The following is a 12,179-nucleotide window of genomic DNA, read 5'->3' on the forward strand; positions in this document are numbered from 1 at the left end:
TTCGTGAATGTAAATCCCATATTAATGTATTCAGGATCATATTTCCTAACCGCCACTTTTATTTTTTTGAAAGAACTCTTTTTGTCATCACCCTGTATAGACTCCGACTCTGAAGTGGAGCTCGATGGACCGGGATTTTCAGATGTTCTGTTGTCTCTTTTAAGCCACTTATCCATTTTTTATATACAAAAATTAGCACGAATCAGTAACAGCAAATTACTAGTTTCGACAAAACCAACCACAACGACTTACGGCCACGAGGAAACTGAAACTGATGACGTGATACGTGATGATGTGAATCAAGGGCGGTGACCGGGGTTTGCCGCGATTCCAGTGTTGCCAACAATGAATAAGACATTACGCGCTTGTGGTTTCAAACTCGCAGCGTTGCCATGCACAACGTAAAAGATAACATTTGTTGGTAAATTTTATTAAAATTCTTCGTTTCTTCTAGTTTATAGAGTACCACCTTAAAGTGCTTTGCGTACCACCAGTGGTACGCGTACCACAGTTTGAGTACGGCTGCCCTGGACATTATAAATATGGACACTATAAATATATAAATCTTATACGGCTGATGGGTCGGTACTTCTCGTCTTTTTTTAGTACACGTAAAACAGATCTTTTGGAAATGTTTATTTAATAATAAGCAACTTTCTTTCGAGACATTTTTTCTAATTACGGATAGATGGCGCTATAATCGGAAAATACGATTGTTGGAAATGGAAAATTTAATTAAAAATGGAAAGTCCCCACTAAAATTGAAAATTTTACTTAACTTTTTTTGGTTTTAGGACCTAATAATCACAACCCATTAGGTCCCCATCCCCATAACGCTGGAGTGACTGCAAATTTAGCATACTTTGCTGCCCTATGTCATGACAATTTTAGGATAATTTAAGGGAACAATACCCGTAAAGTTGTAGATATTGCCTTATTATTGATATTGATTATTGGGTTAACTATTGTTTTGATTTCTTTAGATATTTTAATTAGATTCACATTCTTGAAAGTCTACTTCAACAGTTAAGTCTTCTTCGTTTTCTTCTTCTTCTTCTTCCTCTTGCTGGATGTTCAAAAATTGTTCAAATGTGGCTGAGTCATTGGTCTCTTCATTAAAATCACACGAATCTTCCTCTATTGTACTCAACGGGACATTTGAGCAAAACTGACCTTGGCAATTGGTACACGCTGGAGAACACAGTAATCCTACATTTTTACAGCCACATTTGGCACTACAAGTATTAAATAACAGATGCCGATGTTGAAGGAAGATATGACAGTTGTTCTTGTTTCGCGTATTTTTACAAAAGTTAAGTATCGGTATTTATCAATGCAAGTAATTTTTTTGGAGCTCCATAAACTGCAAGAAGAGACTTAGCGCAGTCAGTCAATACTTTTTTTTTGAACAATTTAAATACTGACGTTTTGCCCCTTCTGTACATTGCTGACGAAGTGTCGCAGCCGGTTATCACATTATGTAAAAATAATTTGGGACCAGCCGCTAAATTTTTAAAGAATATATTTCTGTTCTCTGTTGAGCCCTTCCAGGTTATATAAAATAAATCATTTTTTCCATTGGAGTCCTTGCAGTAAGTAGTACGTAGTACCATGTAATACTAACAAATCAACATCATCACCAACGACAATAAATTGTTTTGTTTGTTGCATACAATTTTTCAATTGCTGATTCAATTATGAGGACATCTGAGCCATCTATAGCTTGTTCAGTTTGTATAGCATTATTTAAAAGTTTATTGCAAGTATTTTTTAGAGCTATAAAATAGCACAAATAACTTAAATGGTAGACGCTTGTAATAAGTACTTATATTCACTTGAACTGAACCTTTAGAAGCACTAAAAGAAAGGTATACGAACAAGACCTACGGACAATAGATTAGCCAAATAAGGCCACGTAGATAGACAAAATTCAGTTAGGGACTGATTACCTTTTGAATAAATGTTTTCAGAATAGTATAATATATTATTATAAAAAAAAACACAGATAGGCATTGGCATTTATACTCGTCCCAAGTGCCTGATATGTACATAGGAGGCTGATATATGTATGGTACATTCCATGTCAAATCACTCAGGCAAAAAATTTTGGATCTCCGATTTGTCTGAAAATTGGTATATAGCTTCTGCGGGACGTAAAAATAAGATATTTAAAGTCAAAAAATCTTCTTCTTCTTTTTTTCTCAAAATGTTATTTTATGCGATTTTACAGTGATTTGGTGTTTATTTAAACAAATTTGCATTTTCTGTCGTAAAGTATCAATGAAAAACATAATATTTTAATAGAAAGAACTCAAAAATGTCATTATATGGCATTATAATAAGTTATTTTGAATCAAAACAAGTTTTTGATCAAATTTTATAGTGTAAAAAACGTTAAAATACCGTTTTTACATTTTCCTCCATACCCAAAATACATTATCATCGATTTGCCTGAAAATTTGCCCACATATAGCCAAAAGATAGAACTTTAAGTGGTTAGAAGGATTTAAATTATATTTCAATACCAAAAAAGTTACATGCAGTAATATCAGACTCAAAAGTATATATTTAGTCCAGTCGGGATAGCATTTGACCTTGAATGCCGAGCTGCCCAAAATTTTATTTTTCTGATCTTTAGGGGAGTCAATAGTAGCCTAACTTTAAAATCACGAATGAATTCCTCCGTTACGTTAGCCGCCATCTTGATTTTAAAGGAGAACCTTTTTTGCTCAATATCTCCGCCATTTTTAACTTTTCGACAAAAATGGTAGGAACTGAAATTGTTCCAAATAAATCGTATTTACAATTATTACAATTTCTTTTTAACAATTTTTGTCGTGAGGTCGATATTTTTGAGTTAATTGTACTTACAGTAGACGCCTATATTTTTGACTATAATATTGCATGTAACTTTTTTGGTATTGTAAAATAATTCAAATCCTTCTCACCACTTAAAGTCCTATGTTTTGTCTATCTGTGGGCAAATTTTCAGCCAAATCGATTATGATGTATTTTGGGGATGGAGAAAAATGTAAAAAACGGTATTTTAACGTTTTCTACACTATAAAATTTAATCAAAAGCTTGTTTTGAATCAAAGTAACTTGTTATAATACCATATAATGACATTTTTGAGCCCCTTCTATTAAAATATTATGTTTTCCATTGATACTTTACGATAGAAAATGCAAATTTGTATAAATAAACACCAAATCACTGTAAAATCGCATAAAATAACATTTTGAGAAAAAAAGAAGAAGATTTTTTGACCTTAAATATCTCATTTTTACGTCCCGCAGAAGCTATATACAAATTTTCAGACAAATCGGAGGTCCAAAATTTTTTTTGCTCCAAAATTGAGTGATTTGAAATGGAATGACCCGTATATAATGTATAATGTGACTCTTAGAATCGCGATATCTCAGGAATGGTAACTCGCGATATCTCAGGTAAAAAAATCATAAAGACTATTTTTGTAGATAATTTTAAGATCTACAACATTAGTTTGAGGTTTTTTTTGATAAAACTTACCGTTTTCGAGAAAAATTCAAAAAATCTCAAATTTTTACCTTGAAACACCAAATAACTTTTGTTGCACACATAGGATCGATGGGAATTTTTAAAACTTTATTTATAATGGTAAAACCCAGCTCTCCACAAAAATTTGGCTATCTGGGAATTTTTAGTATTTGACCACTATTTTTATGTCTAAATTAACCGGATTAATTAATAACAATGGACTATGTTATAGGCGTATTCCGATATTTTATATTAAATGAATTACATATTTCTTGTTGTCTTTTAATTTTATCCCCATATCCAACTATAATTATTGCTTCAATTCTTTAGACCGGGCAGTATCGTCGCCCCCGCTAGCGAAATTATTCCGATTCGATTTTTTGCACAAACTTACTCAAAAATAGGTCCTTATAACATATCGACAGGGTGTCGGGCGGTGCCGTGGTCGAAAAATTGTTTAAACAATTTTTTTTTAAACAAATTCACAAAAATAATTTTTTCATTTCAAACAAACATTTTTTAGATAAATTGGCTTTTCTGAGCAAAAAAGGTCTCTTGTCATTTTTTCCTAAAATTTATTGGTGTCGAGTTACAGAATAAGCCAAATAAAAACGGAACATATGCAGTTAATACAGTGTATCGGAACTACATTTGAAATAGTCGACCAATAAAAAAGTTTGACACACATAAATCATAGCAACTCAACTACCTGTCTCCTTTTAGGCTAAGGGTACGGCCAGACAAGCGACAATTTACGGCGCCATAAGAGCAGTAAAATGAAGCGCGAAAATGGGTCCCGCGGTGAGTGTAGTGGATGGCCAGACTGAGCTGTAAAATATCGCGAAGCAATATCGAACGGGTCCATCTTCCTCGTCGTGTCGCAAACGAATGGACCTGGGTCTAAATTTGTAGCTCATCTAGCCACAACCACGACCAAAACGCTGTATTTACATCTCGCGACAAGCCGTAATTTACATCCTCGTCTGGTGATGCTTTTTACTGCAGCTACTGCCGCTTCATTTTACTGCTGTTACAGCGCCGTAAGAGCAGTAAAATGAAGCGGCAGTAAAAAGCATGATCAGATGGGGATGTAAATTACGGCGTCTCGCTAGATGTAAATACAGTGTTTCGGTCGTTGTTGTGGTTAATTGAGCTACAAATTTGGATCCAGGTCCATTCGTTTGCGACATGACGCCGAAGATGGGCCCGTTCGATGTTGCTGCGCGATATTTTACAGCTCAGTCTGGCCACCCACTACACATTTATGTATGTCGAATTTTTATATTGGTCGACTATTTCAAAAGTAGTTCCGATACACTGTATTAACTGCGTATGTTCCGTTTTTATTTGGCTTATTCTATGCGATTAAAAATTTGAAAAATGCGAAAATGGCCATTTTTAAGGCTTAATAACTCGATTAAACATTATTATTATGAAATTCAAAAAGTCGCCAAATCAAGGTTCAAATCCCTTCTTCAAGGTCCTGAAGATATTTTTATCATTATTTTATTAGAAAGCTGTTATTTTTAATTATTAACAATTAGCGCTCTAGTCCAGGATGTATCGTCGCCCCCGTTAGTGAAATTATTCCGATTCCATTTATTTGCAGAAACTTACTCAAAACGAGGTCCTTATAACATATTCACAGGGTGCCGGGCGGTGACGTGGTCGAAAAATTGTTAAAATTTTTTTTAAACAAATTCACAAAAATAATTTTTTCACTTCGAACAATTTTTTTAGATAATTTGGGACATTCTGAGCAAAAAATGTCTCTTGTGATTTTTTCTAAAATTGATTGTTGTCGAATTATACGCGATTTATAATTTGAAAAATGCGAAAATGGCCATATAACTCGACAACAATCAATTTTAGACAAAAAACACAAGAGACCTTTTTTGCTCAGAATAACCCAAATTATCTAAAAAAAATCATTCGCAATAAAAAAATATTTTTGTGAATTTGTTTTAAAAAAATTGTTTAAACAATTTTTCGACCACTGCACCGCCCGGCACCCTGTGGATATGTTATAAGGACCTTGTTTTGAGTAAGTTTCTGCAAAAAAATGGAATCGGAATAATTTCACTAACGGGGGCGACGGATACATCCTGGACTATAGCGCTAATTGTTAATAATTAAAAATAACAGCTTTGTAATAAAATAATCACAAAGATCTCTTCAGGACCTTGAAGAAGGGGTTCGAAACTTGATTCGGTCACTTTTTGAATTTCATAATAATAATGTTTACTCGAGTTATTAAGCCTTGAAAATGACCATTTTCGCATTTTTCAAATTTTTAATCGCATATAACTCGACAACAATCAATTTTAGAAAAAAATGACAAGAGACCTTTTTTTCTCAGAGTAAGCCAATTTATCTAAAAAAAATTTGTTCAAAATGAAAAAATTATTTTTGTGAATTTGTTTAAAAAAAATTGTTTAAACAATTTTTCGACCACGGCATCTTCCGGCACCCTGTGGATATGTTATAAGGACCTCTTTTTGAGTAAGTTTGTGCAAAAAAATCGAATCGGAATAATTTCGCTAGCGGGGGCGACGATACTGCCCGGTCTACTTTGTGTTTCCGTTATTATGTATTTATTTTTTTCATACAATAAAAAGAGTCCTGATAAGAAAATATAAAGAACTGACTTAAATTTAAACAAAGCCAACTCGATTTTCAGAAGCTTTATTAAAGCATCGGAATTTATTTTTGTTTTTCATACTAGTAAAAAGAGCATCGGTATTAAATATTTATTTCTTCTTCTTCTTCTTCTTCTTCTTCTTCTTATTATTATTCTAGTGTTTTAATAATAGACAAAATTAGGTACTAATTTACTTTAGATATAATTCAGTATATTTTAAGAAATCAATGAGGATGATCTGGATCTCCGATCCACTACAAAATTTACAAGATTTAAAAAATAGAATTAGATTAGAAATTCCTAACATATGTACCTACAGAAATGATCCACAATATGCCAACAGGCAGGTGGGTGGCAGTTTAAACATTCAATTTAAGTGAAAAGCAATATTTATTTGTCAAATAAACATTTTTTCTATTATGTTTTCATACTTGCTGTTGTGTTTAATTCAAAAATTACTTTTTTTGGCCAGCCTGTATAAATAATTATGTTATTGTTACTGTAACTACTAGTGTCTGACAGATAATTTATCAAAATGTTGCTGTACCTCTTAGGCCAGGGTAATAAGACAAAAATATAACCTGTTCGTGACACTTCAGCAGCCAGGGTACTGAAGCGTTTTTTCGACAGGTAATGCCTATAAGAGCAAATTGTAACTATTTCCTGCGTAGGATCTGGCGAACATTTTTATTTATAAACAATAAACTGTCAAAAAATGGCAGTTTCCCCTTTTTTTTCAAATCAACGGAAAGCAGTGAAACTTATGATTTTTTTAGTACCAATATCTTCGAGATTTTGGAAAGAGCTTAAAAATGACGTATTGCAAAGTTTGATATACTCATTTATTGTTAATATTATTGCGAAAAAAGGTCGGAATTGCAAAAAAAGTTATTTTCGCAATAACTGTTGTAAAAATTAGTATACAGCTTTGAAATTTTTGCCAAATGAGGATTCTTTGGTGCTTAATATGTGATAAAAATTTCATTCAAATTTTATTCAAATTGTTTCAGAGAACATTTTTTTGCAATAACGTAAGTCAGAAAAAAATGGCGTTAGGACCATTCCACAGGTGTCAAATGAAAGAGCATGAGCTACATTTTCAACATGGTTTAAAAAAGTGAATAAACAATGCTTTTATTAGTAATATAGGGTGAGGCAGATAACTGGCCTATTAGAAATATCTCGAGAACTAAAGGCAACAGAATCATGAAAATTGCAATAAAGGGGTTTTGAGGGATGATCTATTAAATGAAAATATTTTCATCTCTTTACAACTTCCGGTTATACCGGAAGTTGCTTATAACTTGGTTTTTTAAATGGGACACCCTGTATATTTTTACATTTTTTGATTCTCCTCAATATCTTCTTTCTTAAAATATGAGATTTTGTAATATTATACAGGGTATTTTAAAAGATATTTACATTTTTTTATTAATTTCGTAGCAATATTCACACCCTGTAGAATTGTAATAGTTTGACATTAAAAACTCTGCTTACGTTCAAGTGATTTTTAATATAGTCTATTATTGTTAAGAATCATTAGTATAGCTAATTATGAAATATTAGTATACAGGGTTGGTCGAAACTCGGAATGAATATTTTCTGAGTTTTCTTAAATAGAACACCCTGTATTTTAGTATTGTAATGAAATTATATTTCATAGTACTTTTTTATTTTATAAGTATTCCCTCTACCTAACTGCTTTAATTTGTGAGTTATTGGTGATTCAAGCTAAACATTAATTGCAACAAAAAATACGTAAAATTTTATTAGGTTGGCCATGAAAATATTCAATCACAAACAATTTTTCAGAAATAAATACATATTAATCCAGACTGATCCTTAAAATTACCAATAATGGTTTAGCTATCAAAATAGCTACGTAGTTAAGATTGTTGGTTCAATTAACAATTAAGCACAAATTAAAGGAGTTAGGTATAGGGAATGCTTAAGAAATAAAAAAGTACCATAAAATATAATTTCATTACAATACTAAAATACAGGGTTTCCATTTAAGAAAACTCAGAAAATACTCATTCCGAGTTTCGACCAACCCTATATACTAAAATTAAAAATTTAGCTATACTAATGATTCCTGACAATAGTAGACTATATTGAAAATCATTTGAACGTAAGTAGAGTTTTAGTTGTCAAACTACTACAATTCTACAGGGTGTGAATATTGCTACGAAATTAATAAACAAACGTAATTATCTTTTAAAATACCCTGTATAACATTACAAATCCTCATATTTTAAGAAAGAAGACATCGAAGAGAATCCAAAAATGTAAAAATATACAGGGTGTCCCATTTAAAAAAAACGAAGTTATAAGCAACTTCCGGTATAACCGGAAGTTGCAAAGAGATAAAAATATTTTCATTTAATAGATCATCCTTCAAAACCCCTGTATTCCAATTTTCATGATTCTGTTGCTTTTAGTTCTCGAGATATTTCTAATAGGCCACTTATCTGCCTCACCCTGTATATAATTATGCAAAAGTATCGTCAATTTTTCTTTATAAACTTTTTAAATAACTTTTTCCAAAATAATTAACTTTTTTACCCTGTTTTAAGTGTACAACTACCAAGTAATGTTATTTATGTCATAATTGATAAAAAATTTTAATAAATATATATAATTTCTTATATAACAAAATAAAAAGTTTATAAGGAAAGATTTACGATACTTTTGCATAATTATTTATTACTAATAAATGCCTTTTTGTTCACTTTTTTTAAACCAAGTTGAAAATATAGCTCATACTTTTTCATTTGACACCTGTGGAATGGTTCTATCGTCATTTTTTCTGACTTATGTTATTGCAAATTAAATGCTCTCTGGGATAAACAATTTGAATAAAATTTAAACAATTGAATGAATCGCTTTGAAATTTTTATCACATATTAAGCACCAAAGAACCCTTATTTGACAAAAATTTCAGAGCTGTACACTAATTTTTACAATAGTTATTGCGAAAATATTTTTTTTTGCAATTCCGACCTTTTTTTTGCAATTATATTAACAATAAATGAGTATATCAAACTTTGTAATACGTCATTTTAAAGCTTTTTCCATAATCTCGAAGATATTCGTACTAAAAAATCCATAAGTTTCCCTGTTTTCCATTGATTTGAAAAAAAGTGAAAAATGTCATTTTTTGACAATTAATTGTTTATAAATAAAAATGGCCGCCACATCCTACGCAGGAAATAGTTACAATTTGCTCTTATATGCATTACCTGTCGAAAAAACGCTTCAGTACCCTGGCTGTTCAAGTGTCATGGAAAAAACCTTATTACCCTGGACTATCTGGCAGTAAAACAATGGCTACCTTCATAAAACCTACTGAGTAACTTGTACCCAAGAAATCCCGGGTACATAAACATAACATTAAAAAGGTGGTTTTATCTCAAGAAATTTTAAAGTTGTCCCTCGCCAAGGTCTGGTAGGCATTGCAATTATAATTTTAGGCTGTCAGTATCAATTAAGATTCCAGCGAGGTCTGGACGGAGCCTTTATTAGTTTAGAGTTACTACTCTCGCGTATTTGTTTTAAAGTAAGAATTTAGTAGTTTTCAACTTACTTATTTGAACGTCTCTTATTTTATATAGGTAATATGTGCCTCCCTTCTAGTTTAAAAACTACACGTTTCGCAAAAGCCTATTATTAATTTTATTATTTATAATTAAGTTTATTAGTACTAAAGAAAACATCCTTAGTCCATGTCCGACTGTGAACTGCAAACCTATAAACGGTAAACGTGCTATTGTGTTTGTGTTTGTGTAGCGGACTAGTGTGAATTGGATAGTGAATTCGGATGTTTAAATCTAAGAACTTTACGAAAGAACTTTGACCAGATCTTATTTTAGGAATATGTAGGAACAAAGTTATTCATTAAGTCACATATTTGTTAATGCTTTTATTCTTTTGTTCCCACGTTAGTGGGTGGTCCATCGAATTGTTCTTTATTACATTGCTCATTACGCTCTAAATGGTAGTACGATGGCCATTTTAATTTATTGTTCATCTTCCTCCATTTTTGTTGATCGATCATCTTCTGCCTTGTTGGTCAGCTTCGAACCGGATTTTGAACAAATTTTCTATCAATGTTTATGTTACTGAATAGAGAATTGAATAACCTTTCAATGGAGCTAGCACACGACCTATATTCTCATTAAAAAAATATCATGGAATACGTCATCACAGCCAGATGGATAACGTCACTAGTATGATTTATATGCCAAAAAATCGTAATTTAAAAATAAAAATCGACTTGTTTCGGGACTTGTACCAACAATCACCCATTCTCGAAAAAGGAGAATAGGTGAATAGTAAGAAGTATTTTAAGTACATGGCTCATCAAACGAATTAATCTGTGTTCTCATTTCCTAACGTTTTTTTTTGCAAGTGAATTGAATATTAATAATAGACAGTCTTTTGGTAAGTGATCAATCTCATATCTACTGTTGAATAGCTTCATAAGGGCTGTGATTTGATGTGTTTCTAAAATCTTCAAAATTTCTCCATGCACTTCATCAGGTCCTGGTAATTTTCCAACTTTAATTCGCTTAATGACCATAGTTACTACTTCGTTTGTGATTTCTGGGCCGTAGGTATTGCATATCTTAGTCGGTCTTCTTGCTGTATCGTTGAATAATTTTTGCATGTACTCTTTTCATCTTCTTAATTTATTTTCAGTTGTAGCAAAACCTGGTCTTCGATGTCTACAACTATGCCTGTATTACATTGTTTTATGGTGTTCTTCTACATTGTTTTATGGTGTTCTGTACCTTTTTAATCTTTTTAATCTCTCTCTGGCACTACAGCTCAACAGACCCTGGCCTCCCTCAGAATCTGTCTCCAAGTATCTCTTTCCTTGACTATTCTCTTCGATTTATCCACCCTCAATATTTCTATTTATCATTTCTGACTTCGTAGATCCACCTTTTCCTTGGTCTTCTAATAAGCGTCCTACTTGGTGTTGGGTCCTTATCCATTCTTATAAGGTGACCTGCCCAGCGCAATTTTTGTATTTTTGCATAATTTTCTTTAGAGGGTTCTTTGTAACATTGACACAACTAGTAGTTGAACCTTTCTAAAAAGTAGTTGTGCTGTCTAATTATATTGTCTTATTTTGGAGATGTGTTCGCGCCTTAGCGGTCGTAGGAGAAGAATTCATATACCTCCAACGCGTGGTGGATGGTACGAGATTACAGACGTTGACCCGTAGGTGGGTGCCAGGCAAAGAGATTGATGAGATGTACCGTCAAGGGATGAGCGGTACTCGAGTTGATCCTTCGACGGATCGTAGAGAAAAGAGATCCTTTCTGTATTCACAATTTCGCAAGTGTCCAAATATTGTCTATTGGAAAGGATGGAATTAGGAGGGGATGAACTAGGTGGTACTGGACAGGACAGGGTTGGTCTGGTACTTATTTAAAGTTAAGGGTTGTAATAAGAAATGTAACACAGTAAAAAAGGCCACTTTTTTTCTAATGTCGTTTTCATTATTTAATTTAATTTATTATTTCCCGAGATATTCTATTTGTTTATAAGCCAAAAAATTGTTTATAATTTTAAAATATTCCCGAGGCCGCCTAAATAGTTAAGTTTCAATTCTGTAAAGTGCATTAGATAGGTACAGTGTCTTTTTATACAAAAATCATAGTTATTCTTATGTATCATAATTATTGTGGTTATTATAGCGACCGTAAATTTTTAATTAACAATTTAATTGTTGCTAAACTGTTTATTCCATTTTCATCGGCTTCTGGAATTATAATCTTTGCGAAAAGGGCTTTTTATTGCCAAGTTAATTAATTATTGATAAAAAATTACTTATCTAAAATTTTAGTTGAAAATTAAAGATTTTGTTGGAAAAACTCGTTTTTTCCTCGGAAAATTTTCGTCAAAGGAAATCGGGAAAAACACGTCTCGATTCAGAATTTAATTACCGTGAATTTTTATTTGGGTGTTTTTGGTGTAAAATTAAAATCTTTGGAGTTATAGAGCAAAAAT

At 32.1% G+C, this 12,179-nt stretch overlaps 1 protein-coding gene across 2 annotated transcripts in view; it reads right to left on the reverse strand.

The window, feature by feature from the left end:
• LOC126886344 (circadian clock-controlled protein daywake-like) overlaps window positions 1-12,179 on the reverse strand; it is a 90,040-nt gene that overhangs the window by 12,250 nt on the left and 65,611 nt on the right. The gene's annotated exons all lie outside the window — the stretch shown is intronic.

This window comes from Diabrotica virgifera, chromosome 1, assembly GCF_917563875.1.
Source record: "Diabrotica virgifera virgifera chromosome 1, PGI_DIABVI_V3a".
In the NCBI taxonomy this organism is placed as follows: Eukaryota; Metazoa; Arthropoda; class Insecta; order Coleoptera; family Chrysomelidae; genus Diabrotica; species Diabrotica virgifera.